Below are 6,506 nucleotides of genomic sequence, written 5' to 3'. Positions count from 1 at the left end.
TAAATAACAGAAATCTTTGGAAGGGCTGGACCATGTTCATAATGCTTATATTCTGAGCAAAACAAATCGTGTGTGTGTGTGTGTGTGTGTGTGTGTGTGTATAAAAATAGAGGCTAGAAAGGTGAACTGGATAGCTATTTAGCTATCAAGCATGATAAATTTTAATAGAATTAAAATTAAATATGTGTTCTGGCTCCTCCTAGACTTATGTGAATTTCCTATAGTGATGTTTTCCTCCTCCCTTCCTCCCTTCTCTCCCCTTTTCTTTCTTTTGTGGTACTGGCATTTGAACTCAAGGCTTCTCTACTTGTAAGGCAAATACTGTCCCATCTCTAGACCCTTTTTAGGGATTTCCAAGTAAATAGGGTAGCCTTTAAATGAGTCTGATTTTCCTTTGAAGAATGAAACTCCCAGAACACCTTAGGGTTAGGCAGATTTAAGAGAAAAGTGTGGGGCCGGGAGTTTGGCCTCGTGGTTAAAGTGCTTGCCTAGCATGCATGAAGACCCGGGTTCGATTCCTCGGTACCACATACATAGAAAAAAGCCAGAAGTGGTGCTGAGGCTCAAGTGGTAGAGCTCTAGCCTTGAGAAAGTCCAAGGACAGTGCTCAGGCCCTGAGCTCAAGCCCAGGACTGGCAAAAAAAAAAAAAAAAAAAAAAAAAAAAAAACAGAGAAAAATGTGGCTGGGCACAGTGGGTCACGCCTACAACCGTAGCTACTCAGGAGGCTGAGATCTGAGGACCTCAGTTCAAAGCCAGCCATGGCACTAAAGTCCAAGAGACTCTTATCTCCAATTAACCACTAGAAAACCAGAAGTAGCACTGTGGCTCAAGAGGTAGAGCAGTCGCCTTGAGCTGAAAAGTTCAGGGACAATACCCAAGCCCAGAGTTCAAGCCTTACAACGGCTGCACAGGGCAGTGCCCTGGGCCCTGGGAAGGTGGTGTACATGGGGCTCAGAGTCCACCAAAAGAAGTAGTTTACCCCAGCAGAATATTTACACACTGTATTTGGCTTAGGAAAAAAAATAAGTGACTCTATTAGGGAAGAGTCCGTGATTATAAAGTGTGATCCCCAAAGTATAATCCTTTTGCAGTCTGTCCCTGTCCACTAAATTCTCAGCTCTTGACTAATAAGGAGTTTTGCAGGAGGAAGCAGGAGGCTACAGTACATGTTACTGGAAAAGTGACAAGCTTTTCATCCTATGGGGGCACCTCAGGTAAATAAGGCAAATAAGGCAAAATTAAAATGGCCTTCTGATCACTCCCCAGACATTGAATGTTCAACAGGACAGAGTTTATGACCGACCATATGTACATATTATAAATAAGAACTTCTGAAATCTGGTTATAAACCTAGTTCTGTGTCAGTTTAGAGACACCAACGTATCAGCTCCCATCCTCAGAAGAGTCCCCAGATAGGGAGGTGACAGGTGAGCTGATGGGAGGTTACAGGAGTTGGAACAGAATAATCTACACACAGCAAGCGCCGAGTCCCTGGCTCAGGTGAACAGCCTCCTGTTCTAGGAGGTGGGAGTCAGGGAGGCTGGACAAGAATAAGGCAATAAAACAAAGAGAAGGCGTATTATAAAGAGCTGGAAATGTTTAGGGTCTTTTTGTCTTACATATCACAATGGGAAGATAGAATATTTTCAGCATGAAAGTAGAAAGATTAGGTTTACAGTTTATAAAGTCACTTCTAAGATGCTTCTGAGGATTAGTCAAGTGTAGAAAGAAAACTGCTGCAAATGTGTGTATGAGAGTGTGTGTAAGCAGAGGTTCACACAGGCACTAGGGATCTAAGGATTACCAGGTCTGATTCAAATGACAGCTGAGCCACAGAGCCAGTAATGACAGCCAGCAGGCTATGGGGGACTTAGCACCATGGTAGCGATGTATGGCAAGAAGGGAGCACCTGGGCAGTCAATCAGCTTACACTGCCTTGTCCAGGTATACTGCAGGAGGAAGGTGTAAGAAATACTCAAGAGATTCTGTAAGATCTGGAGATGAACTGTTGAGGAAAGAGAAGTAAAGGTTCCATTTCTAGAAAAAAAAAAAAAACAAAAAACTAAGGGGAAAGGGACAAGTTGGCAAAAAGCAAGATCAAGAGTTTGTTCCTGGTCAAGAAGAACATGGGGTACCTATACATGGAATGCAGGCATTCATGAGACTTGGGAATCACTGGGGTAAAGAAAGCCAGAGGACAGAGGAGGTAAGGAAGGGGACATGGTAAGAAGAGGGCCTCTCTGACAGTCACATCCTAGGAAATAAACATTTTACCTTACAAGGCAGTAATGAGATTGATAAGCAGGAACGAATCCCAGGCCTTACTGTGACCTAAAATACACTCAAAATATTGTGTGTTGCAATTTAATATGTAATTAAAAAAAAAGAAGTCCCAAGGAATATTTCATCTGAGGAGGCCTCACAGTAACCGAGCAGTGCAAGGTCAAGATGAGGAAGATGGGGACCACACAATGGTGTAGATACTGCTGAGGCCGTGCAGGGGACTGTAGGGGGAAGGAAATGAGCAGGACAATGCACAGATGTCTACATTTTTGCTGCCAGGAGTTCAGACAAACAGGAAGACCTTAAAACTTCTCCAACTGGGAATGCTTGGTTTTGCCTGATGAGCAGCAGGGCTGAGCACATGACTGGAACACAAAAACAGAAGGTTGTGATTAAGGCTTCAAGAACCTCCCCCCACAAAACCTCCATCCAGCCTCCTTCACAGAACACCAGCCTGCCTCCCCTTTGCCTCCCCTTCTGCTCTTCATTATGTCTGTGGCCTCACCCCCACCCCGCCCCCTGCCCCCCAGGCTGCTCATGGGAGCTTGGAGCACGTGGTCTGTGGGGCCATATGAGCCACACCCACTCATGGGACCCCAACACACCAAGACATCAAATTTCACAATTCCAAATTTTCCTGCTGACATCTAACAATGTATGTGTATGCAGCCTCTCAATGGCAACTCAAGGAAAAAAACAATGCCCTGCATAATTACCCAAAACACATACTGTTTCAATAACATATTACACTGCACATAGAAGAGCCATTCAAGGGTTCCTTTAAATTTCAAAAGTTAAAGATTTCCTACAATGTTTTATCCATTTACACGGTTCTATATATAATCTTCTCCTTATAATTTTTTTATGAAATAAAATTTTAATTGTAGTTTTAGAGCATCATCTGATTGGTCCCCTCAGCTACTGAATGTGCATATCCTAGAAGGCAACTGTACAATAGCACTTCTCAACCTTGGTGTTTAAACATTTAGACTGAGTAATTCTTTGTGGGGGGGAGGGTTGTTGGGTAAACGGCAGGATGTCTGACAGCACCTCTAACTTCTCCCCACTGTATGCTATTAGCACCTTCCCAGGCCTGACAAAAAAGTTTAGACATTGTACAAAGCCTGAAGGAGTTTGCTCTAGAATGTCCTCACTTGTGGTTTAAGAAACAGTTAAGATAAGGCTTAAGACTTGGCTAGGTTGCACACTAACAGAATAAGATAGGGGAAGTAACCTAATTCTCCATGCCTCAATTTTCACAGCTAGCAGTGGGGGAAACACTGCCATCATCATAGGACTGATTGAAGATACAGGTAAATGCTTTATACACAGTAACCACTTAATAAGTGGTAGACAGGAATAGGCTTGGCTTTGCAAGACAGAACTGAGGAGGTCATTCAGTGGTCAGCAACTGAGCAAATAGCCCACAAGCTCATTGCTATGCAATCTCTACAGGACAATCTGCATGGGGCTAGTGTGTTTGAAAACAAGCACTTATTTATACTAAGCCTCATGGGAGCCAAGTTGTCTATCCAGCTAAGTTTGCTGAAGAAGTAGCAAGTCACCCAAGGGCCTACCCAGTTCATTACCAGGGGAAGAGAGGTTAAGAGCCTCACATCTGGGTCTTGCCACTAGCTGTCCCCTACCCCTGGTGGAAGCTGAAAATGTCTCTCTCAGCAACCCTCCACTCCCAGCCCACTACAGTTCCTGGTACCCATAGGACACTTGTAAGATACCTCACTGAGCCACACCCCTCCAAGCTGGGCTCAAATGAAATCAGAACACATGCCTATCAGCATCCAACCCTTCTCGGGCTTGGAAGTGGGACTTTGCCAGTAGCCAGTCTGAACAACCATCTGAAAAACAGTCTGCTAAACGCAATTATGTTGAGTTTCTACCTGACTCACAAAGAATGAACAAGTATATACATCTCCCAATTAGTCACTCAAAATTGCCACCAAGTTTTTGTGAGAAAAAGCCTGGAAATATTCAGTGATACCCTTTTTAATATCACCTTTTGGATTCATGTTATAATTATCTCCGTTAACACGCAGTTGTCTGTTATGGCATGCAAATGCACCATATTTTTCTTTCCTTGGTTAAGTAAAATAAATAACCCAGAATGATAACAAGCTGTGCCAAGTGTTTAAGGCTACACACATTCACATTCAATGATGCATCTGCCTGACTATAATCTTCTGAGTCCATGCTGAGGCTCTACAAAAACCCACAGGAGGGACCACATCCTTTCCCTCTGAGCCACTGGGCCCTGCAGTGGCCTGCAGACGGGACTGGGACAGGTCTGGGACCTCATCGCCCCCCCTTCCCCACACAGCCACGCAAGGCATCCAGTCCCCTGCTCAGTGACCCGTAGCCCAGCAATGGAGCGCCAGCACCAAGGCAGCATGCCCTGGGACCTGTCCAAAGCCTGGAAGGAGGCCACCAAGGAGAGGCACGTGCAGGCTGAGAATGCTGAGAGTATGAGGAGCTTTCAGAAGGGCCAGGTCACCAGGGAAAGCTGTGAGCTGGTGAGGGCCACCCTGTACCACACTGCCACAGCTCTGGAAGAGGAGATGGAGGTAACCAGCCGAGCCCTGTCTTCGCTTCCTGTGCATCCCATGGGAGCTGCATCGCAAGCTGGAGCAGGAATGGCCTTCAAGCACGGTCCCACTGTCAGCAGACCATCCCTTCCACGTCAGCCACATGTCACTAAGTGAAGTGGCTCCATGAGGCAGGGAGCACCAAGTCGGAGTTGCTGGTGGACCATGCCTACGCCCGCTATCTGGGCGACCTGTCTGGGGGCCAGGTCCTCAAGAAGATTGCACAGAGGCTCTGGACCTGTCCAGCTCTGGTGAAGGCCTGGCCTTCTTCACCTTCCCCAACATCGAGAGTGCCACCAAGGTCAAGCAGCTCTACCGTGCCCACACCAACACACTGATCATGACCCCCGAGAACAAGTAGGGAGTGACTGAAGAAGCCGAGGCTGCATTCCTACTCAAAAGCCAGCTGTTTGAGGAGTTGCAGGGGCTGCTGCTGACCCACCACTCAAGGACCAGGGCCCCTCAAAAGCTCCTGGGCTCCACCGGCAAGCCAGCAGCAGGATAGAAGACTCCACTCCTGCAGAGGCTTCTAGAGAGAATGCCCAGCTCAGCAGACTCTCCCACACTCCACTCCTCTGATGGGTCCTTCAGCTTTCTGGTGGCAACAGTGACTGTGGGACTTTATGCAACCTGAATACAAGTGTGCCAGTCCCCAGGGACCATGAAGGACCTTTTCTCCTCAGGTGCTGAACCGCTTGCCTGATTATTCAATTTGGGGCACTGGAAGCTTTCAGGGCTCCTAACTTTCTCCTCAAATCCCTCTGAAATGGAGGGAGGTGCTTGTGGCCTGTTATCCCTCCTAAGAGAAAAAAAAAACAAACTGTACCCTCCCCTCCCCAAGAGCACATCCAGCCAGGTCTGGACATCCAAACCCAGCAGCCCTCATTCTTGCACAGAACCCAGAAGATATGGCCTAGCTGAAAGCAGCAGCTATCCCAAGCCTTCCTAAACTTTGGTGCCTGTGTCTTCCTAGGCACAACCATGACTGCTTTCTCAAGGGTCATGAAAGGCATTTTTTCTATCCATGTGCAAGGTTGCTGTATCTTGTATCTGTCTTGTTATTGTTGGATCCTCTCTCTGTTCTTGGTTCCACTTGAACAGTATGGTGATGTCTTATGTTGTTTTTTGTTTTTTTTTGCTAGTCCTGGGGCTTAAGCTCAGTGCCTGTGCACTGTCCTTGGACTTTCTCAAGGCTAGATTCTACCACTTGAGCCTCAGCACCACTTCTGGCTTTTTTTCTATGTATGTGGTACTGAGGAATCGAACTCGGGTCTTTGTGCCTGCTAGGCAAGCACTCTATCACTAGGCTAAATTCCCGCCTGTCTCACAAGGTTGGGCTCTCTTTTTGGAGAGGCAGTGGAGGGTGGGATGAGGGAGAGAGCTGTTTTTAATGAGAGTATGGCTTTAAACTCCATGTTAGTGTGAAAAAACAAACGGGTATTTTCTGATAGTTAAAAAAAAACCCACAGGAGGCAAGTGATACTTTGTCCTGATAGGCTACTATTCCACTTTCCACTGACTACATTCTAAGACACAAATGAGAAAAATAAGACAGCCCTGAGGAAAACCATATATTGCTTCCATGTGACCCCAACATCGATTCAAAGACATCACCATAGCA

At 46.3% G+C, this 6,506-nt stretch overlaps 1 pseudogene; it reads left to right on the top strand.

Annotated features, from left to right (window-relative positions):
- Window positions 1-4,666: 4,666 nt before the first annotated feature.
- Window positions 4,667-5,519, top strand: LOC150064309 (heme oxygenase 1 pseudogene; annotated as a pseudogene).
- Window positions 5,520-6,506: the final 987 nt, after the last annotated feature.

This window comes from Megascapheus bottae, chromosome 4 (assembly GCF_031878675.1).
Source record: "Megascapheus bottae isolate mThoBot1 chromosome 4, mThoBot2.hap1, whole genome shotgun sequence".
NCBI classification, from domain to species: Eukaryota; Metazoa; Chordata; class Mammalia; order Rodentia; family Geomyidae; genus Megascapheus; species Megascapheus bottae.
The sequence above is the reverse complement of the archived record's forward strand: the minus strand, read 5'-3'. Positions and strand labels throughout refer to the sequence as shown.